This window comes from Dendrobates tinctorius, unplaced genomic scaffold, assembly GCF_039654945.1.
Source record: "Dendrobates tinctorius isolate UK_male_01 unplaced genomic scaffold, ASM3965494v1 ptg000140l, whole genome shotgun sequence".
Taxonomy (NCBI): domain Eukaryota; kingdom Metazoa; phylum Chordata; class Amphibia; order Anura; family Dendrobatidae; genus Dendrobates; species Dendrobates tinctorius.
In genome coordinates, this window is record NW_027361808.1 from 3433277 (window position 1) to 3457897 (window position 24621).

The window sequence follows — 24621 nt, forward strand, 5'->3', positions numbered from 1 at the left end:
TCCCTCTAGACCTTCTGAGCGCACGGCGTCACACCTGCGGATGCCACTATAGACGCTGACTATGGAGTATCGAGTACGTGCACTGTGGTGTGCCGAGCCACCGGTGGACCCTAATGCCTGTCTCAGACTCTGTCCTACCTACACCTAAGCCTGGGCGCTTATCAGGCTAGGCTGCACATTGCATGTGTACCAAGGGTAGGGGTTTCCAATGAGTCATTCACCAGAGACATTCATACAGGCATAACAACACTCACTCCTCATAGTCTGATAATGCAGCCTATACTAGTGCCTGGCCGAGCGGCCATGCGAACCTTTTATAGCAGCGTCCTTCTGGGACCTTCCTGACCTTTCTGATGGTCCAATCCAAGCTGGAGAAGGACCTGAGCATGTGACCTCCGATCTCCAATGAGAGATCGTCTCACGGGCATACTCAGTGGACCGAAAGGAGGACTTAGTCCCTGGAGTGGCTCGCTGCTGACCAGCATGCGTCGCTAAAGCTGGACCAGAGGTGGCAGCAGTAACCAAGCCCACAGAGCTGGTTTGAGCAAAGCGGTGGGATTGACGAGTCTGCTGAGCAGGCTCCTCTGTGGCCAAAGGAGAATGGGAGACCGCCAAATGCATCGCTCGGGATTCCTGCTGTGCAGTGGCAGGAACCCGACGCTTAACAATCACTATCCTAGGGATTATTATTCTTTTTAATTTCAGATTATGTTTATTTTGTGTTAAATCCACATGTATATATTTGTACAACACATTAATTGATAATTTGGGTATGTTAATTCTTGTATGTTTACTTTACTGTACAGTGAGGTTTGATAAAGACTGGAGGTAGGGTCGAAACATTACCTCGTTATCTTGATATCTTGCTTTTTCCTTCCTGTGGTGAATTTCTATAGTGTACAAATTAAACTCAAGTGTTTTCCATTTGCAATTAAAGCATGACTTTTTTGAGTGCAGCTGCACTACAATACTAGCACAAACAAGATAGATTAGAAAATGTGGCCTTCTGCCTGCACCACAATATTAGCCCAAACGATTTTGATTAGGAAATTGTAACGAATAGAAGCGGAGGCAGAGATGGTGAAGTTCACATTCATTTTTTATTTTTAAAGTGGAACCTCAGGACCACGGTCCGGGGGGCTACGAAGGGGGCGTAACTAGGTACCCGTAGTAAAGTCCCTCAGACAGGACCAGAGTGGAATATCCGGAGGACACAGGTGCTACCTCCAGTTAGACCCTGGACACGTGGCAGCTGTCCCAGCGGGACCAAAAGGGATAACAGAAATAATAGAGACCATAATGAGATGAGTCCTGGATCCGGGTAGTTGGTAGATAGCTGGCTCCGGTAACCTTGTCACAGTCCTCGGACTTGGATAGCTGTTGGCAGAACGGGATGGCTTTGGCACAGATGATAGCCACGATAGCCAGGGTAATCAGGATACAGATATTCTGTGGAGACAGATAGCATGAGAGAATGCACAGAGACTGCAAACGCAGCGCAGACAGGTTAGCAACAGAACCGTATGTAGCAATGATTGATACTCGTTGCTCCGGGGCTCTCCCTATGGAGGAGAGGCCAGAAATAGCAGCCAGTGCGCTGCCATTGGATAATTGCACATTTTGAAAAATGCACACTATCCCTTTAAGAAGCCAGGGGAGCGCACGCGCGTACCCTAATAGCTTTAGCTGAAGACCTGCCGACGGGACACCAGGAGGTGGGGGAAGGGAAGAGAACTGAATGCTGAGAAGCAGCATGGGACACAAAGGGAGCCGGCTGCTGCACAGGGACAGCGTGTAAGGCACGAGGTGAGTGCCCTCAACGGGGGGGGGCAGTGGCAGACTGGGGCACAGAACCAGGACCCCCTCTTTTTCAACCCTGCGAGAAATCTTTTAAGAAGAGGAGCCTGGATGTTCTCTCTAGGCTCCCATGATTTCTCATCAAGACCAAAGCCCTTCCGGTCCACAAGGTAATAGGTCTTACCCCTTACTTTCTTAATGGCCAGGATATGTTTTATCTCAAAAACATCATCCTCCGAGACAGGATCAGGAGTGGTACCCGAGTCCTTAAAGAAGGGGATCAAAACTACTTGTTTGAGGTGAGACACATGAAAGGAGATAGGCACACGTAAAGAAGTAGGCAAATTCAGCTTATAAGAGACCGGATTGATTTGTCTCAAGACTTCAAATGGTCCAATGAACCAGGGACCCAATTTGTAGGATGGCAACTTCAGATGGATATACTTAGAGGAGAGCCATACCTTGTCTACGGGGCGAAAGGTATGCGCATCCAAACGTCTCTCGTCCGCATGCCTTTTCATATGCTGGGAGGCTTTCTCCAGAGCAATTTTGATGTCCCTCCAAACCTTAGAAAAACCTTCAGAGAAAGTATCGTCAGCCGGTACGCTAGATGATCCAGAAATGGGAAGAGGTATTCCGGGTTGCAGTCCAAAGACAATCTGAAAGGGAGACTTTCCAGAAGATTCACTTAGGGTGGTTTCACGTTAGCTTTTCAGGGCGCAGCGACGGTCTGCGCACGGCCGCCGCTAAGCCCCGCCCCCTGCCGCGACTCCTCCGGTAGCTCCACCTACCGGTGCATGCCGCTGCATGTGTCCTGCATCCCCTATCTTTATCACTGGGGACGCAGGCCATGCGTAGTAAGCGTTTGGCGGTGCATGCGACCTTTTGACAGTGCGCCGACCAGCGCCAAACGCAACCTGTTGCAACAGTTAGTGGAATGAAGTGAGCCATCATGGAAAAGCGGTCCACCACTACCCACACCACATAACAGCCAGATGAGCTTGGAAGATCTGTGATGAAATCCATCTCGATTTGCTGCCAGGGAGCCGACGGAATTGGTAGAGGCTGAAGCCTACCTGCAGGTAGATGTTTGACAGTCTTGTTACGAGCACAGGAAGGACAGGCTACGATGTACTCCTGGATATTCTTAGCCATAGCAGGCCACCAGTAGTATCGGGTGATGAGTTGCAGAGTCTTCCTCTGACTAGAGTGACCAGTAGAGTTGAGCGAAACGGGTCGAAAAATTTCAAAAGTCCCCGACTTTTGGCAAAGTCGGGTTTCATGAAACGAAACCCGACCCTAGGATGAGGTCGGCCACGAGGTCGGCGACTTACGCGCCAAAGTCGCGTTTCAAAAGTTTGTTTTGCGCTCTTTTTCAGCCAAACAGGATCCACGGACACTGTGGGCAACGTGATGACATAGGCAGGGGTCACCACCATCTTTCAGAAGGGCATGCAAGTGATTGGCTTGCTTTGGTGGGCGTCACAGGGGGTATAAAAGGGCGTGCACGCCGACCGCCATCTTACTTCTGCCGATCTCAGTATAGGGAGAGGTTGCTGCTGATTCTGTAGGGAGAGCGTTAGGCAGGGAAGAAGACAAAAAAACTGCTTCTGCTGCTAGCGATTTGGCCTGCACAACACACCAGTCACTGTGTGTGCAGTGCAAGGGGAGGCTATATAGTGGTGTATCAGTGGTGTTGGTTGTTGGGCTGCCTTCTAAGGCTTCCTGACATTCCTGCATTGCTGTTTACCCACTGCTCCGCAAACTGCTTTTTTAAAAGCAATCCCAATTTTTTTTTTTGTCCTGAGAAGAAAAAAAAACTGCTTCTGCTGCTAGCAATTTGGCCTGCACAACACACCAGTCACTGTGTGTGCAGTGCAAGGGGAGGCTATATTGTGGTGTATCAGTGGTGTTGGTTGTTGGGCTGCCTTTTAAGGCTTCCTGACAGGCTGGCATTGCTGTTTACCCACTGCTCCGCAAACTGCTGTTTTAAAAGCAATCCAATCTCCCTTATCCTCTAGTCACTTTTGTCACAGCTGTGCCATCGAGCCTGTGACATAGCGCTCAGATATCAGTGGGCCTCACACAATACAAAACTGACCACAAGTGTCTGCAGAAATTCAAAATCTCCCTTATCCTCTCATCACTTTTGTCACAGCTGTGCCATCGAGCCTGTGACATAGCGCTCAGATATCAGTGGGCATCACACAATCCAAAACTGTCCACAAGTGTCTGCAGAAATTCAAAATCTCCCTTATCCTCTCGTCACTTTTGTCACAGCTGTGCCATCGAGCCTGTCACATAGCGCTCAGATATCAGTGGGCCTCACACAATCCAAAACTGTCCACAAGTGTCTGCAGAAATTCAAAATCTCCCTTATCCTCTCGTCACTTTTGTCACAGCTGTGCCATCGAGCCTGTCACATAGCGCTCAGATATCAGTGGGCCTCACACAATCCAAAACTGTCCACAAGTGTCTGCAGAAATTCAAAATCTCCCTTATCCTCTCGTCACTTTTGTCACAGCTGTGCCATCGAGCCTGTGACATAGCGCTCAGGTATCAGTGGGCCTCACACAATACAAAACTGTCCACAAGTGTCTGCAGAAATTCAAAATCTCCCTTATCCTCTCGTCACTTTTGTCACAGCTGTGCCATCGAGCCTGTCACATAGCGCTCAGATATCAGTGGGCCTCACACAATCCAAAACTGTCCACAAGTGTCTGCAGAAATTCAAAATCTCCCTTATCCTCTCGTCACTTTTGTCACAGCTGTGCCATCGAGCCTGTCACATAGCGCTCAGATATCAGTGGGCCTCACACAATCCAAAACTGTCCACAAGTGTCTGCAGAAATTCAAAATCTCCCTTATCCTCTCATCACTTTTGTCACAGCTGTGCCATCGAGCCTGTCACATAGCGCTCAGATATCAGTGGGCCTCACACAATCCAAAACTGTCCACAAGTGTCTGCAGAAATTCAAAATCTCCCTTATCCTCTCGTCACTTTTGTCACAGCTGTGCCATCGAGCCTGTCACATAGCGCTCAGATATCAGTGGGCCTCACACAATACAAAACTGTCCACAAGTGTCTGCAGAAATTCAAAATCTCCCTTATCCTCTCGTCACTTTTGTCACAGCTGTGCCATCGAGCCTGTGACATAGCGCTCAGAAATCAGTGGGCCTCACACAATCCAAAACTGTCCACAAGTGTCTGCAGAAATTCAAAATCTCCCTTATCCTCTCGTCACTTTTGTCACAGCTGTGCCATCGAGCCTGTGACATAGCGCTCAGATATCAGTGGGCCTCACACAATCCAAAACTGTCCACAAGTGTGTGCAGAATTTCAAAATCTCCCTTATCCTCTCGTCACTTTTGTCACAGCTGTGCCATCGAGCCTGTCACATAGCGCTCAGATATCAGTGGGCCTCACACAATCCAAAACTGTCCACAAGTGTCTGCAGAAATTCAAAATCTCCCTTATCCTCTCGTCACTTTTGTCACAGCTGTGCCATCAAGCCTGTGACATAGCGCTCAGATATCAGTGGGCCTCACACAATCCAAAACTGTCCACAAGTGTCTGCAGAAATTCAAAATCTCCCTTATCCTCTCGTCACTTTTGTCACAGCTGTGCCATCGAGCCTGTGACATAGCGCTCAGATATCAGTGGGCCTCACACAATCCAAAACTGTCCACAAGTGTCTGCAGAAATTCAAAATCTCCCTTATCCTCTCGTCACTTTTGTCACAGCTGTGCCATCGAGCCTGTGACATAGCGCTCAGATATCAGTGGGCCTCACACAATCCAAAACTGTCCACAAGTGTCTGCAGAAATTCAAAATCTCCCTTATCCTCTCGTCACTTTTGTCACAGCTGTGCCATCGAGCCTGTGACATAGCGCTCAGATATCAGTGGGCCTCACACAATCCAAAACTGTCCACAAGTGTCTGCAGAAATTCAAAATCTCCCCTGTCCTATAGACACCTTGTACCTTGTTTTACATTACTATATAGTTTGTTGGATTTTGTTTACATTTCTACCAAAAATGAGGAAGGCTGGTGGAAGAGGTCGTGGAATTGGGCGGGGGTTGGCAGCTGGTAATGATGGTGTTGGTGGTGGATCTGATGGTAGTGGCAAGAGCAAAATAGGACCGAATGCAGGAGGTGTTGAGCCTGCGTCATCGTCTGGCTACATAAGGCCTCGAACGCTTAGTTTTCTAGGAGTTGGCAAACCGCTTTTAAAGCCAGAGCATCAGGAAAAAGTTTTGTCTTACATTGCTGACTCAGCCTCCAGCTCTATCGCCTCCTCTTCTTCAGTTGTAAAAAGTAAAAGCACTGAGTCGTCATTGGAGGCTCATGTTCATGAACCACACCTTTCCTTGTGTCCTTCACCCCAACCAAGATTGAAGGATGACGCAGGCCATACTACTGATTACTCCATGGAGCTGTTTTCACATACCATGCCTGGATTATCAAGTGAAATGGTGAATTACCCAGGCCAAGATGAATCTGACATGGAGTGCACTGATGCACAGCCGCTGATGGATGATTCTGCTGGTACATTCACTCAGAGCACTACATTGTCCTCGCAGTGTACAGAGCCAGATTCTGACCCTGATGAGACTCAGGTGCCCCTTCCCGCACACTATACCACCATACACGGTGACACAGAGGAATGTGCACATGACATAGAAGAGGAGGTGATGGATGACCCAGTTGTTGACCCAGATTGGCATCCATTGGGGGAAGAGGGTGCTGCTTCCAATAGCTCAGATGAGGAGCATCCACAGCAGACATCGCAACAGCTTTTATCTGGCAGGCCCGGAGCACTCCAAAGACAGGTTCCAAACATCAAAAGAGTTGCTGGACAGCTTGTCCAGAGGGTCAAAAGATCACAGCGTGCTAGGCCGCAAAATGTCTGCCAAAGTAGGAAGAGTGCAGTGTGGCACTTTTTTGAACAAAATCCTCATGATCAGGCCAAGGTTATCTGTAAGAAGTGCGCAAAGACCTTCTTCTCTCGCAAAGCCATCCCAGCCCTCCAACATCATGTGAAAGGCCGCATTGTCCATGCACTCAAGCAGTCAGTGAGCGGAAAGGTGCACCTCACAACTGATGCATGGTCCAGTCGGCATGGCCAGGGCCGTTACGTGTCCATCACTGCGCACTTGGTTAATGTGGTGGATGCAGGGTCCACAGGGGACAGCGGTGGTGGGACAGTGCTGCCTAGCCCATGGTATAGGAAACAGTTGGCTGTAGGCGTTCGACCCTCCTCCTCCTCCTCCTCCACCTCCTCCTCCAGAAGCGAAAGCTCGTCCACAGAGCGCAGTCGTACGAGCACTCCATCTGCAGCTGCCACTGTTGCACACGATGTGTCCCCCTATCGAGCAGCTAGTGGAAAGCGTCAGCAGGCTGTGTTGCAGATGATGTGTTTGGGCGACAGACACACCGCCGAGGTGCTGGCCGAGTACTTGAAGCGACAAACTGAGTCATGGCTGGGCAGTGTACATCTTGAGGCAGGCAAGGTAGTTAGTGATAACGGCCGTAATTTTGTGGCAGCCATAGCCCTTTCAAAACTCAGCCACATACCTTGCTTGGCTCACACCTTGAACCTGGTGGTGCAGTGCTTCCTCAAAAATTATCCGGAGTTAACAGCCCTGCTCCAGAAGGTGAGAAGACTGTGCGCGCACATCCGCCGGTCGCCTGTACACTCCGTTCGTATGCAGAAGCTGCAGCGATTGCTCCACCTTCCCAACCACCGCCTCATTATCGACATTGCAACGAGGTGGAACTCCACCCTGCACATGGTGGAGCGGCTGTGCGAGCAGAGGCAGGCCATAATGCATTTGTGGGAGGATACACGGCCAGGCACTTTGAGAGCAGACATGGAGTTGACAGGTGTGCAGTGGTCGAAGCTGAAAGACCTCTGTAAAGTTCTTCAGTGTTTTGAGGAATGCACACGGCTGGTAAGCGCAGACGACGCCATCCTAAGCATGAGCATCCCACTTATGCGTCTGCTCATGCAAACTTTGACGCACCTTAAGGAGCAGGCGTCTGCAGCCAATGTTGATGAGGAGGAAGAGGAGGAGGGAATCCTTGATGACATTCAGCCATTGTCTGCTCAGGGACCTCTCCTGGACGAGGTGGAGGAAGAAGAGGAGGAGGAGGATGATGATGGGGATGACTACTTAGGGGAGGAGGATGCATCTCGTGGGGCAAGTGAAAATGTTGGCGTGGCAAGGTCTGGTACAGGGTTTGTGCGTGACTGGAGGGATGTGGATTTGTCAGAGAGTGCTCCTCCACCCAGCACTCGCAGTGCATCATTGACACCGGGAACATTGGCCCACATGTCAGATTATGCCTTGCGGATCCTAAAAAGGGACCCCCGCATTGCCAAAATGATGAACGATGACGACTACTGGTTGGCCAGCATCCTGGATCCACGCTATAAAGGCAAATTACAAAACATCATGCCACAGGAGAACCTTGACCTAATATTGGCTAATAAACAAGCAACTCTGGTAAATCGGTTGGTTGAGGCATTCCCAGCACACAGCAGCGGTGATGGTTCTCACACGAGCCATACGGGCCGGGGGCACCTTGGCAGAGGTGTTCGTGGTGCACACAGCAGAAGTGGCATTGGAGACAGGGGTTTCATGACAATGTTGTGGACTGATTTTTCAAATACCGCTCACACAACTGGTAATACTGCATCGATGGAAAGTGACAGGAGACAGCAGTTGTCAACTATGGTTACAAACTACTTTTCCTCCCATATCGATGTTCTCCCACACAGGTCATTCCCCTTTGACTATTGGGCCGCTAAACTGGACACCTGGCCTGAATTGGCCCAATATGCCTTACAGGAGCTCGCTTGCCCAGCTGCAAGTGTGCTATCGGAAAGAGTCTTCAGTGCAGCTGGATCAATCCTGACAGAAAAAAGGACCCGTCTGTTAACCCAAAATGTGGATGATCTAACCTTCATTAAAATGAACCACGCATGGGTTTCCAAGGATTTTGTCCCACCTTCCCCTGATGACACATAGGGTGACAGAAAAATGGCTTGCTTTGGTCCACCTCTTCCTGGGACTTCACCTATTTCGCCTTTTGCATCAGCTGAATGTCCAACATCAACATATGCCACTTTCTAAAACTCCCTAACTGTGCTGCCTCCCCCCCCATGGCCGGGGTCACCACCTAGCGCACGACACCGTGCGAGTGCCGTTGCCCTGGACAGGTGGGTAGGCCGACTCTTGGGCGCGGGCACTGGCACAGGGTCCCTCATAGTGCAATCAAGTGTCTCTGACGGTGGTGGTGCACACCCGCCGTCAGACACACCGCTGTACTATGAGGGGCCCAGTGCCAGTACCGACGCCCACGAGTGGGCCCCCCTTGCTTGGGCAGGGCCCCAGCATCTGCAATCTTTACCTCTCCCTGCTCCTCCGCTGTGTAATCTGGGCCGTCAAATCCATACTGTGCCTGACACCGTCTGAGCCTGCCTCCTGAGACATATATTTTGAATGTGTACGCTATCCATACATGTTATCTGGGGAAACGGTACCCTTTCTAACCTTTGTGCAATCACGTGCAATCCATACTGGGCCTAACACCGTCTGAGCCTGCCTCCTGAGACATATATTTTGAATGTGTACGCTATCCATACATGTTATCTGGGGATACAGTACCCTTTCTAACCTTTGTGCAATCACGTGCAATCCATGCTGGGCCTAACACCGTCTGAGCCTGCCTCCTGAGACATATATTTTGAATGTGTACGCTATCCATACATGTTATCTGGGGAAACGGTACCCTTTCTAACCTTTGTGCAATCACGAGCAATCCATACTGGGCCTAACACCGTCTGAGCCTGCCTCCTGAGACATATATTTTGAATGTGTACGCTATCCATACATGTTATCCGGGGATACGGTACCCTTTCTAACCTTTGTGCAATCACGTGCAATCCATACTGGGCCTAACACTGTCTGAGCCTGCCTCCTGAGACATATAATTTGAATGTGTACGCTATCCATACATGTTATCTGGGGAAACGGTACCCTTTCTAACCTTTGTGCAATCACGTGCAATCCATACTGGGCCTAACACCGTCTGAGCCTGCCTCCTGAGACATATATTTTGAATGTGTACGCTATCCATACATGTTATCTGGGGAAACGGTACCCTTTCTAACCTTTGTGCAATCACGTGCAATCCATACTGGGCCTGACACCGTCTGAGCCTGCCTCCTGAGACATATATTTTGAATGTGTATGCTATCCATACATGTTATCTGGGGAAACGGTACCCTTTCTAACCTTTGTGCAATCACGTGCAATCCATACTGGGCCTAACACCGTCTGAGCCTGCCTCCTGAGACATATATTTTGAATGTGTACGCTATCCATACATGTTATCTGGGGAAACGGTACCCTTTCTAACCTTTGTGCAATCACGTGCAATCCATACTGGGCCTGACACCGTCTGAGCCTGCCTCCTGAGACATATATTTTGAATGTGTACGCTATCCATACATGTTATCTGGGGAAACAGTACCCTTTCTAACCTTTGTGCAATCACGTGCAATCCATACTGGGCCTAACACCGTCTGAGCCTGCCTCCTGAGACATATATTTTGAATGTGTACGCTATCCATACATGTTATCTGGGGAAACGGTACCCTTTCTAATCTTTGTGCAATCACGTGCAATCCATACTGGGCCTAACACCGTCTGAGCCTGCCTCCTGAGACATATATTTTGAATGCGTACGCTATCCATACATGTTATCTGGGGAAACAGTACCCTTTCTAACCTTTGTGCAATCACGTGCAATCCATACTGGGCCTAACACCGTCTGAGCCTGCCTCCTGAGACATATATTTTGAATGTGTACGCTATCCATACATGTTATCTGGGGAAACGGTACCCTTTCTAACCTTTGTGCAATCACGTGCAATCCATACTGGGCCTAACACCGTCTGAGCCTGCCTCCTGAGACATATATTTTGAATGTGTACGCTATCCATACATGTTATCTGGGGATACGGTACCCTTTCTAACCTTTGTGCAATCACGTGCAATCCATACTGGGCCTAACACCGTCTGAGCCTGCCTCCTGAGACATATATTTTGAATGTGTACGCTATCCATACATGTTATCTGGGGAAACGGTACCCTTTCTAACCTTTGTGCAATCACGTGCAATCCATACTGGGCCTAACACCGTCTGAGCCTGCCTCCTGAGACATATATTTTGAATGTGTACGCTATCCATACATGTTATCTGGGGATACGGTACCCTTTCTAACCTTTGTGCAATCACGTGCAATCCATACTGGGCCTAACACCGTCTGAGCCTGCCTCCTGAGACATATATTTTGAATGTGTACGCTATCCATACATGTTATCTGGGGAAACGGTGCCCTTTCTAACCTTTGTGCAATCACGTGCAATCCATACTGGGCCTAACACCGACTGAGCCTGCCTCCTGAGACATATATTTTGAATGTGTACGCTATCCATACATGTTATCTGGGGAAACGGTACCCTTTCTAACCTTTGTGCAATCACGTGCAATCCATACTGGGCCTGACACCGTCTGAGCCTGCCTCCTGAGACATATATTTTGAATGTGTACGCTATCCATACATGTTATCTGGGGATACGGTACCCTTTCTAACCTTTGTGCAATCACGTGCAATCCATACTGGGCCTGACACCGTCTGAGCCTGCCTCCTGAGACATATTTTGAATGTGTACGCTATCCATACATGTTATCTGGGGATACGGTACCCTTTCTAACCTTTGTGCAATCACGTGCAATCCATACTGGGCCTAACACCGTCTGAGCCTGCCTCCTGAGACATATATTTTGAATGTGTACGCTATCCATACATGTTATCTGGGGAAACGGTACCCTTTCTAACCTTTGTGCAATCACGTGCAATCCATACTGGGCCTGACACCGTCTGAGCCTGCCTCCTGAGACATATATTTTGAATGTGTACGCTATCCATACATGTTATCTGGGGATACGGTACCCTTTCTAACCTTTGTGCAATCACGTGCAATCCATACTGGGCCTAACACCGTCTGAGCCTGCCTCCTGAGACATATATTTTGAATGTGTACTCTATCCATACATGTTATCTGGGGATACGGTACCCTTTCTAACCTTTGTGCAATCACGTGCAATCCATACTGGGCCTAACACCGTCTGAGAATGATAGATGGGGCCCACCATACACTGGAACATTCCAAAGGTGGACATCAGACACTGGAGCAGCATTTACAGGGCCCATTATACACTAGAGCATTAGAAATGGGGCCCATTATGTTTGGAGCATTATTTGGGCCCATGAGACAGTAGAGTTTCATCCATGGGGACCAACATATACTGTAGCATTATGTGGAGCTCATCATATACTGTTTCAAACATTATATGGGACCAATGATTCTGTATGGAGAAATAGATTGGCCTCGTCATGAGATGTAAAAAGTGAGGTATTTTTCATTGTACTATACCGCTATTTCTCTGCCGTATCGGAGCATGATGAGTTGTGGTATGTGTTAAAGGGGCGCTCTTTCGCCCAGGGCACATGAAAACCTGGAGCCAGCCCTCCCCCCCCACAGTCTGTAGCCAAATAACCCCCATTTTTCAGTGCGTAACTTGTATTATGAAGTTAATTAAGGTTGACAAGCTTAAGTAAGAAGAATTGATGCTTTTGGCATTCAAATGGGCACTGTTGGTGTGTTTCCTGTCCTCCTCTCACTGCCGACTTTTATTCCCCATTGACTTACATTGGGTTTCGTGTTTCGGGACGACCCCGACTTTTCCCTATAATCGGACGATCTTGCTCGACCCGACTTTTGGAAAAGTCGGGTTTCACGAAACGAAACGCGACCCTAAAAAACCAAAAGTCTCTCAACTCTAGTGACCAGCCAACTTGGAAGAGTGACCCCACCGAAGGACATAAGTACGTTCAGGAGCAGACATGAAAGTTTTCCCAGGGGGAAGCCGGGTAAGATCAGCAGAAGCGACAGCGACTAACCTTGAGGGTTTAATGATGTGCTGAGGTTCTTCTTGATCAGGAGACAAAATGGCTCTGGAAAGTGCGCCTGCCTTGACATTTTTGTCAGCTGGATGAAAATGAAGAACAAAATTAAATTGAGCAAAAAACAAAGCCCAGTGGGCTTGATGGGGATTCAGCCTCTGCACGGTTTGGAGGTAAGCAATGTTTTTGTGATCTGTGTATATGACTACCTGATGAAGAGCTCCTTCAAGAAGATGCCTCTGGGTCGCCCTCCCAGGGCCGTGGGGTACTCGGTACCGGGCCGGTGTTGGCGGGATGTGTCACAGCAGCGGTGACCCGGTCCGTGGCCCTGGGCGCCCAATTAATAGGGGAGATTGAATGGTGGAATGTAGTTAATGGAATAGTTCATGACACCACCTGTGGTGTTCGGCAAGGGAGATGATAAGCTGACGCTGTGTGCAGATCCTCTGGGGCTGGTGGTGTGTTGCAGTCAAGATGGTGAAGCTCCCCACAGGTGAAGCTGTAGCCCCAGGGCAGTGTAGATGTGGTTGGCACGGGGATGTAGCAGTGCCGGAAGGGTAGGAAGCAGACAAAGACACAGCGGGGTGCAATTTCTGTACCTTTGCTTGATAAATGCAGTCCAGGGTCCTGATTACAGATGATACCGGAGCAGGCTAGCATGGAAGCAGCTCAGGATTCTCAGCAGACAGGCTGTGCAGTCTCCTTCCCTAGCGGTTATTTGAGTGAAGTACTCCTAGTACTGAGTTACACTGAAGTTCCTCCTAATCCTCTTCTACTAGCACTCCTCATATGGCAGACAGCTGTAGCCGCTATTCCTCTCTTGGCTCACTCCGTGCTGTTGTGCCTCCGAGTCTTAGATGGGGTAGGGCATTTACAGCCTCCTACTCCTCTGGTGTCTGTTGCAGGACCATTAGTATCCGTACAACCGTGGAGACCAGACTCCAGTTCATGCGCTCTCCCTGTGAGGGAGCTCTCTTTCCTCAGCTCAACCTCCAGCTTCTCTCCACACGTCTGCACACTTCATCCTCCTCACACTAATTGACCACTCCTTCCTCTTGGCGCTCAGAGAGCACTCCTCCCTTCAAATCCGGTTCAGAGTCCCCCCTGCTGGCCTGGAGTGGAACTTTGTTGCATGTATAGGTTAACTGCAAGAGAGACCATTCACTGCTTCCAAGCCTGGCATTACCCTCTCGGAAGGAAGGCAAAGCCACTGTGGCGGCCATACACCTGGGGGCGCCACTTTCCCCCCTATTGCAAGTCAGCACTCCTGGGCTGATAAAAGAAAACATGAATAACATATAAACATGTAAACAATATGAAGGTTACAAGATTTTGAAAAATGAAAAATGTACAAAAACCACATGTTCAAAAATAGTCCTATGATAACAAGTTCAAGCATCAATGTCCATGGTCCATTCCTGGGCAAATGGTGAATTATATACAAATTGTACCACAGGACTTGTGTGGTCACCAATGTCCATAAAAAAAATGGGGAAATTCAAAGGAAACTCTTACACGTTACCTGTAGGCACAAACTTGAAAACAGTTACATCTATACACAATTTCAACATTCACATTAACTTAGCTAGATACGATATCTGATGGGTGGTATACCTTGTGTAGTACGGGTAGACCTGCGTAATACTGGTCTAGTGTGTAATGTACTGGATACACTACTGGTGGTTCTGCATGGCACAGGGATACTAGATTGCCTGTGAACTCTTAGATTCACCACTGGCAGGGCGAGGGTTCTCTGGCTCCACTGCTGGTGTGGCATCTGCTGCCTGATTTTCCTGATCTTCAGGATTTTCTTGAGTCACTTCTTCCTGTGCTACCAATTGGGGAAATGTCAACACTGGCACCACTATTGCATCATTTACTTTAGTCCAATTTGCAGGGAATTCTCCAAGTATGGTGATGACCTTTTCTTCCTCTATGGGTTGGACATTATCTTGTTCTTCCATTCTTTCTTTTAACTGATCAGGGCATAATTGCATATGATCTCTTGATATTGCTTTTTAATTTTCTCCTCCATATTTACTAATAAGGCACACCTTGGTATTGTCAAAGTTTGAGGGTAGAATGGTGTAGGGTTCAGCTTCCCATTGATCATCCAGCTTATGCAGTCTTCTTTTCCTCTTGAGGACTTGTTCTCCTGGTGACAAGGGAACTGCAGGTGCATGCTGATTGTAGTGCCTTTCTTGCTTTTGTCTTGCCTGGGCTAAACTCTTTTCCACACATTCTTGTACTCTTCTGTACTGTTGCTGCCTCTCTGTGTCCCAGTCAGCATCTGGTGACGTTTCTTCAGGTGTCAGGACTCCCATGTCCAAATCAATAGGCAGTTTACCAGGCCTTGCTCTCATTAGGTAGTCTGGAGTGCAATTGGTGGAATTCACAGGGATGTGGTTGTAGAGGTGTACCAGATCTGGCAACTTTTCTGACCACAGATTCCTCTCCTCCAAAAGCAAGGTCTTCAGTAGGTCAATCACTACCTGGTTCATCTTCTCACACATGCCATTGGTCTGTGGGTGATATAGTGTTGTCAGGATCTTCTTACAACCATACAAGTTACAGAATTCCTGGAACACTTCGGCCTCAAAAGCGGGACCTTGATCTGTAGCACTTGCTCAGGATATCCATGTGGTCTACAGAAGTGCTGTTGGAATGCTCTGGCTGGTGTCCTGACTGTTTGATCTTTGACAGGCACAACTACCAGGAATCTTGAGTAGTGGTCCACAATGGTAAGAGCATAGATGTAGCCTGACCGGCTTGGACCCACTTCACATGGTCCAGGGCTACCAACTCAAGTGGCTGTTTGGTGATGATTGGCTGCAGAGTATCTCTCTGGCTGTTTCGATCCTTTCTGTGCAGGTTACATTGTCCACACTACCGGCACCACCTCTCAATGGCTTTCCTCATACCAGCCCAGTAGAACCTCTCCCGGAGCAATGCTTCCAACTTCTTCCATCTGAAGTGTCCAGCTCCATTGTGGTATGCTTCCAGGACCATTGATGCCTCCCTCTTTGGGACTATCACCTGCCAAACCAGCTCATGAGTGCAGGCATTGATACTCCTCCGACACAACTTTCCTTCATAAATGAACAGCCGTCCTCTCTCCTTCCACAACTGCTGGGTATCCTCAGGAGCATTCGACTCTGGCCGTGAGTCAGCTTGTGACAGTAGCTCCTTCACCAGGCAGACTGCGGGGTCATTTTCCTGAGTTTCTGCCCAGTCATGATGGGGCAATGGATTTAGGGTGACCTATTTCAAGCCAGACCGTCTGTTTCTCACTCCTTGGGCACGCTGGGCCGCAAGTGTCCGGTAGAAGGGAGTTAACTCTATTTCTTCAAGAGCCTCAGGGTTTTCTCCTGCCTCTGGCAGATTAGGCATCCTGGACAGCACATCAGCATTGGCATTCTTGTGCCCTGCTTGGTACTTGATGGTAAACTCATAGTTAGACAGCCGAGCCATTCATCGCTGCTCCAATGCACCTAGTTTTGCAGTGTCCAAGTGAGTCAACGGGCTGTTGTCCGTGAAGATGGTAAACTTGGCTGAAGCTAGGTAATGCTTGAATCTTTCAGTCACAGCCCAGACTATGGCGAGGAACTCCAGCTTGAAGGAACTGTAGTTGTCAGGGTTCCTTTCAGTGGGACGAAGCTTCCTGCTGGCGTAGGAGATCACCCTTTCCTTGCCATTCTGTACCTGCGACAGTACTGCTCCGAGTCCCACGTTGCTGGCATCAGTATGCAACACCTTTGTTGCATACTTCATCTCCTGTGAGAGCCATCTTCAGTCTGGTGAAGGACCTCTCCAACTCCTCAGTCCATTCAAATGTGGAATTCTTCTGTTTGGCCTTCTTGGAGTGCCCCGCCAGAAGATTTTACATAGGAGTGGCTATTTCAGTGAAGTCTTTGATGAACCTTCGGTAGTAGCCTACCAACCCGAGGAATTGGCGTACTTCATGGAGGTTGCTGGGCTTCGGCCAGTCCCGAATGACCGTGACTTTGTCAGGGTCTGGTGCCACACCTTCTGCACTCACTACATGACCGAGGTACTGTACCTTAGGCTTCAGGAGGTGGCATTTTTAAGGCTTCACCTTTAGGCCAAAGTTGGACAAGGCTTCAAACACTTCAGCCAGGTGCTCCAGATGGTCTTCATAAGTCTTGGAGAAAACAATGACATCATCAAGGTACAACAGGACTGTCTCAAAGTTCATGTGTCCCAGGCAGCACTCCATCAGCCGTTGAAATGTTCCTGGGGCAGTGCAGAGCCCGAATGGCATATAGTTGAACTCACAGATACCCATTGGAGTGGTAAATGCTGTTTTCTCCTTGTCTGCCTCTGCCATGGGAACCTGTCAATACCCACTAGTGAGATCCAAGGTGGAAAAGTAGTTAGCAGTTTTAAGTGCAGCTAAAGACTCTTCAATTCAGGGTAATGGGTAGGCATCTTTATGTGTAATGATGATAATTTTCCTGTAATCAACACACATTCTCATGGTACCATCCTTTTTCTTTACAAAAACTATTGGAGCTGCCCAGGGGCTACAACTGTCTCTGATAACCCCTGCCTCCTTCATCTCTCTCAACATACCTTTAGCACATTGGTATTGTGTTGGGGGTATAGGCCAATACCTTTCTTTAATGGGTGGATGATCTCCAGTGGGGATATGGTGTTGAACCCCTTTTGCCTGCCCAAAATCTAGTGGGTGTTTGCTGAGTACCCGCTCATAATCTTGTGTCACTCTGTAATCCCTATTTTTCTGGTAGGAGGGCGTAGAGTCAGTTCCCACCTGCAGTTGCTGGCACCACTCTTCCATCTGCTTCACAGAGCCATTGTCCTCCACCTGATCGGACGAGACCAAAGGCTCTGCTGCCTGCAAAGAGTTGTTATTAACAGTGAGCAGCTTAGCAACTGTGGCGTACCGAGGTACTGTGGCCTCCCCTTCCCCACAATTCAAGAGGCGTACAGGTACTCTCCCTTTACGTACATCAACCACCCCTCTGGATGTCAGGACAGTGGGCCTGCTATCAGAGTATACTGGCTCTACCAATGCCTGGTAATCTTTCCCTCTGAGGCCTATGGCTGCCCGACACCAAATCAACATTTCACATCTGGGGGGTATTGCAATGGGGAAAGCATCACTCACTCTGACACTACCAATTTCTCCGCCAGAGAGTTCTACCTGTTGTCTTTGCATGAGTGCCTTGATCTCCTTCTGCAGGACTCGTTGTTCACTGGAACCAGCAGTCTCAGCCACCTGTTGCAACAAGACAATAACCTCGGAAAGACACAATTTTCAATTAGATTTGTACCAAGAGTCATCATGGGATTACATTCACGTCGATCAATATCCACAACTATCAGACCTTGAGATTATCGCCCTAACCGACCCTCTTTAACAGTACTGGCAATTACTGTTAGTTCATCAGTTGGACCACGGGTGAGTTCAGAATCAGCCCAATACCGCTTGTAGAGGATATAGGGCATAGTGGTCACCTGGGAGCCAGTGTTCAGCAAAGCGTTCATGGGGATGTTGTCAATCACCACAGGAAGGATTGGCCTCCCTCCCACATACTTGGCTCACCAGTTCCTTGGGCCTTGTGGTCCTACTCCTGGGGGTTGGCCCTCTGCCCCAGGGGTTGCTCATTTAAAGGACAAAATCTTGCAAGATGACCTGCTTTGTAGCAGCGACGACAGATGGGACGTCCGTCTTGGTCGTTGTTCCTTCCTCGGAGTGGCGGGGTTCTCCTCCTCCGGAGCCACGGGACATCCTCTGGACTGGAAGCAAGCTGGATCTTCTCCTTGGAGGACACCTGCAGGGACTGAACGGTTTTAGTAAGTGCAGCCATACCTTTAGTCAGCTCCTGGACTTGAAGACGCAGCTCTTCTGTTGGATCTTTATCCAGAGTCTGTGCATCAGCCTCCACAGGGATGGAAGGGAAAGATGTTGCTTCCAGGTGGTAGGTGATCGCTGGGCGCCTAGGGGGCGCTGGACGGCTATCAGTTGATTCCTGCAGGACCCGAATAGCCCTGTCCTTAAAACCAGCAAAGTCCAGATCAGGGTTTTGCAGGGTTATAATGTGCAACTGTCCTCTGTGGGTACTGGATAGGAGTCCTTCAATGAACTGCTCCTTTAACAGTTTATCTTCCTCCTTCACACTGTCAGGATCAACTTGTTTAACTGCTCGCAGTGCCTCCTGCAGATTAAGAGCATAGTCCCTGATACTGTCCTGCGTTCTCTGCTTACATCCAAAGAAATGCATCTTGATTTCAGCTGCAGGCGTGTGTCAAAGGTGCTTCTCAGCTTGGCTCGAATCTTGTTAACAGTCTCCTTATCAGTGTCCTGCCAGGCGTTCACCTCTCTCTGTGCTGCACCCGTTAGCTGTCCAATGAGGATGTTCACTTTCTAGCTTTCAGACAGAGGGTATACTTTAAACAAACTGCACAGTCTCTCTTTAAATTCACTCAGGGTATGTGACTCACCCGAGTACTGCGGTAGCCAGGCTGCTCCCGAAAGATAAGGCATAGACAGTGGCATTATGGGGACCGCTGTGGCGAGCGCTACTCCTAGCGGCGCTGAGGGGTTGGTGGCGGCGTCCGCCGCTGCATTGTTGCTTGGCACAGACATTCTCTTCCCCCCTAGTTAACATTAGCCAGGGCCGGAGGTTGAGTGAGCTTACCGGCGGCCGCTTCACAGGCCCAATGCTCCAGGCTGTTGGCCTCAGCTCCTCCCCTTCTCACGCGCTGTCCTCTCTTTCTGCGCGGCAGTTCACTTCTTTGCGCGCTGCGACAGGCTCCGCCCACGAAGGCCTGCCCCTTTTTCTTCCCGCGCGCACCAAGCAGCGCGGCAATGGTGGCAATTGGCGCCAATTTCACACACAGTCTTTTACACAAACACAGTCTATGGCACACAGGACACGGGGGGTACCGGGCTCCGTAATCCTGTTCGTGACGCCAAGTTGGGTTGCCCTCCCAGGGCCATGGGGTACTCGGTACTGGGCCGGTGTAGGCGGGATGTGTCACAGCAGCAGTGACCCGGTCCATGGCCCTGGGTACCCAATTAATAGGGGAGATTGAATGGTGGAATGTAGTTAATGGAACAGTTCGTGACGCCACCTGTGGTGTTCGGCAAGGGAGATGTTAAGCCAACGCTGAGTGCAGATCCTCTGGGGCTGGTGGTGTGATGCAGCCAAGATGGTGAAGCTCTCCACAGGTGAAGCTGTGGCCCCAGGGCACGGTAGATGTGGTTGGCACGGGGATGTAGCAGTGCTGGAAGGGTAGGAAGCAGACAAAGACACAGCGGGGTGCAATTTCTGTACCTTTACTTGATAAATGCAGTCCAGGGTCCTGATTACAGATGGTACCAGAGCAGGCTAGCCTGGAAGCAGCTCAGCATTCTCTCTCAGCAGACAGGCTGTGCAGTCTCCTTCCCTAGCGCTTATTGGAGTGAAGTACTCCTAGTACTGAGTTACACTGAAGTTCCTCCTAATCCTCTTCTACTAGCACTCCTCGTATGGCAGACAGCTGTAGCCGCTATTCCTCTCTTGGCTCACTCCGTGCTGTTGTGCCTCCAAGTCTTAGATGGGGGTAGGGCATTTACAGCCTCCTGCGCCTCTGGTGTCTGTTGCAGGACCATTAGTATCCGTACAACCATGGAGACCAGGCTCCAGTTCATGCACTCTCGCTGTGAGGGAGCTCTCTTTCCTCAGCTCAACCTCCAGCTTCTCTCCATACATCTGCACACTTCACCCTCCTCACACTAACTGACCACTCCTTTCTCTTGGCCCTCAGAGAGCACTCCTCCCTTCAATTCTGGTTCATAGTCCCCCCTGCTGGCCTGGAGTGGAACTGTGTTGCATGTGTAGGTTAACTGAGAGAGAGACCCTTCACTGCCTCCAAGCCTGGCATTACTCTCCCGGGAGGAAGGCAAAGCCACTGTGGCGGCCATACCCCTGGGGGCGCCACACCTCCACTCCTGCAGAGCCAATTTGATAGCCAACAATTCCCAATTTCCAATGGAAATATTCCTCTCTACGGAATAAAAAACCTTGGAAAAAACCACATGAGTTAATTCGACCAGTGGACGATTTCTGGGTAAGTACTGCTCCCACACCTACGGAGGAGGCATCAACCTCAAGAAAAAATTGTTCATTAGAGTTAGGATGATGGAGGACAGGTGCGACAGCAAAGGCCTTTTTGAGAGAAACAAAAGCCTCCTCTGCATCAGGAGGCCAATCCTTGGGATTTGTACCTTTCCGGGTCAGAGCTGAGATTGGCGCCACTCGGGTGGAAAAGTTAGGAATGAATTGTCTGTAGTAGTTGGCGAAGCCCAGGAATTGCTGTATGGCCTTCAGCCCAGACGGACGAGGCCACCTGAGTACAGCTGATAACTTCTCTGGATCCATTGTCAATCCTGTGAAGGAAACTATGAAGCCGAGGAAAGGCAAAGAGGATTGTTCAAAGAAGCATTTCTCAAACTTTGCATACAGTCTGTTCTTTCTGAGCCTCTGTAAGAATAGGCGTACTTGCCTCCAGTGCGCGGCCAAGCTAGTGGAAAAAATCATAATGTCGTCCAGGTAGACAACAACACAGGTATAGAGCAGATCCCTAAAAATGTCATTGACGAACTCTTGGAAACCAGCGGGTGCATTGCTTAGGCCAAACGGCATTACCAGGTACTCATAGTGACCATCACGGGTGTTAAAGGCTGTTTTCCATTCGTCTTCTTCCCGGATTCAAATCAAATTGTAGGCACCTCTGAGATACAGCTTGGTGAAGATTTTGGCCCCTCAGAGGCGGTCAAACAGTTCTGAAATGAGAGGCAAGGGGTACCTGTTTGTTACCGTGATCTGATTTAGTTCCCGGTAATCAATACAGGGCTGCAAGGATCCGTCTTTTTTCTTCACAAGGAAGAATCCTGCTCCTGCCGGTGATGATGATTTTCGGAAAAATCCTCTGGCCAAATTCTCCTGGATGTAGTCCAACATAGCTTGAGTCTCTGCCTGGGAAAGAGGGTAAACTCTCCCATGGGGAGGAGATGTTCCAGGAAGAAGATCTATTGGACAGTCATATGGGCTCACATCTTTTTGGCCAAAAGATGTGAGCCCATTCACCAACGTCAAGGTGATCTCATTGAACGGGTCCCTATTCTAACTGCCTAGTGTGAACTAACCTCTGGCTAATAACATGGTAAAGCCTGTTGGTGACGTTGGTGAATGGGCTCAGATCTTTTGGCCAAATTTTGTGCTAAGTATCTCATATGTTTTTTCTAGATTACAAAAGCCATTATGCTATTCGTACTTCATATATTTCATATTTGATATGCCTTAATGCAATTGAGTGCAACCATTTCAGCACACTATTAACACAAACAAGTTAGATTAGAAAATGTCGCTGTCATGGTTTGTCTGGCTCTGTTATTCTAGGGTTAATTCCTGTAGCCTCATTCTGACCCTGGGTGGACTTTTTATAGACTCCATTTGGGAATTTCCCTTGTCAGTGATACTTTCGCCCTTGGCTGAGTGTTTGACCCCTGAGTGTGTTTGTGCCATGTGCTGGTTTGCTTGATACCTTGGTTTTTGGCTCGGTCTTATCTCTGGATACTGCTTGTTGGATTCTGTTTCTGTACCTTCTCTGTCCATTTGGTATTGACCTCTGCCTGGCCCCGACTATCTGTTCTGTCTAATCCCTTGGTATTGTCATGCTATCCCTCAAACCTGCCTGATCTGGTTTACATCCCTGTCTATGCCCCTTGGTAGCTCTGCCCTGTAGTTACCTTTCTAGGAGTTTTGTTTCAGCTCCTAGCTCTCCGGAGGTTAGGCCATGCCCCCTGCAGTCAGGTGCTTCAGGTTCTATGTGGCATGAAGCAATCTCTCTTCAAGTCCCGATCACCTTGCTTTCCTGGGAGTCTGGGGTTGTCTTTGGGACCCGTCTTCCCGGGAGATTGCATTGGTGAATTTCACTTGCAACCCTTCCCATGACATTATCACTGACCACTAAGTTATTTCTGCTTCATGGCTGAGTGTAGGGCATGGGTTGTGGGGAGAATTATGGATCCCATACAGTCTTTGTCCGAACAGATGAAAAATCTGAGTCAGATGTTTCAGGGTTTATCTCTGGAGCAGCAAGCCCTTGCTCGTTCACAGCAGCATGTCACTGAGACTGTGCAGGGGGCTAAATTTTCAGTTCCACAGGGGGCTATGGCGAGTGATATTGCACTGGTGTCCCCAGAACAGACTGACTTCTTTTCTGGGAGCAAAAAGGAGTTTAGGATTTTCAACGGAAGTTGCAAACTCTTCTTTAGTTTGAGAACATGGTCCTCTGGGGATGAAAGTCAGAGGGTAGGGGTCGTCATGTCCCTATTAAGGGGGTCCTCACAGGCTTGGGCATTTTTCCTTCCTCCCACTGCCCCTGTGAGAGTGTTGGTGAATGCATTCTTTGAGGCCCTTGGGCACATATACGATGAGCCTGACCAAGTGTGATTAGCAGAGAACATGGTTTGTACTGAGTTCCACCGCTGGGCAGTGGAGGTTTCTTGGGACACCACTGCCTTCTGAGGACTCTTTGTCATTACAGTCCCCACCAGACTATCTCGAGGATGCCATGACTCAGGCCGTCCGGATCAACGGCAGATTGCAGGCCAGGGAGGTGATACAGGTGGAGACTTCACTGTTCCCCAGTGGAAAAGAGACTTTTTCTGAGCCCATGGAAGTAGGCGCTCTCACCTTGAAAGAAAAGAAGAGAAAATGCTTTGGGAAAAGCAGTTGTGCTTCTACTGCGGTGAAGCTGGACATTGGAAGAAGGAGTGTCCTTCCTGCCCGTCCTCGACCAGGTCAGCGGGAAATGACTAGGTCTGGGTAGTTATCGAGGAGACTACTCAGACCCTCAGGTACACTTTTCCTCGCTTTCTAAGGTGTTGCTTCATGTGGAACTATTAGTGGACGTTTGTCCTTTTTCCTCTACAGCCTTTGTGGAGTGTGGGTCATCCATCAATCTGATTGACTCCCAATTGGTCACACACGGCAAGATAGGGACAGCTAGACTTAAGACTCCGGTCTGTTATGATGAGTCACCGAAAGAGGAAAAAACAAAATACCAGCTAAGTCCAGAAAAACCAGAGAGGTTGGCAGCTATCAGATTGCAGACCCCTGAACCTATCCACAACAACTAGCAGTTGCCGTGGGGGAGTCCTACGGTGCCCTAGACCCCTCGATCACAGCCGGAGAGCTACATAGCCTAAAGACAGAAAGGGGAAAAACTAAACTGCCCCAGAGCAGACCCCAAAGCAATAGGCAGCCCCCAACATATAATGACGGTGAAGCAAGATGAAAACACTAACACAGATAGAAAGATAGGTTGAGCAAATGATGGGGCCCAAGCTAACAACATAGGACAGGATAGGAAAGCTGCTGTCTGCCATCCGCAAAAACCCTATCAAAATGAGCCAACCGACTGATAGGAAAAACAGGCCCTGAAGTCGCTAGGCTTCAAAAGACTATATCAGCACTTAGGTATATTCTGAAGACAGAGCAAAAGATCAACAGATCAGAGACAAAAATGGAATTCAGCTCACCCCCAGCCGGGGATGGCAGAACTCCCAAAAACACAAGGCAAAACAAAAACAAAACTGAAGAGTACAAAGCAGAGCAGAAAAACTTAGCTTTGAGATGCAGGAATCAGACTGGTCTCCAAGAATCCAGCAGGAAAATCATCAGCCAGGAAGAAGGGCGTCGGCAGCCTTATATCCAGTCCTCAATTCCAGCCACCCAGTTATCATCTA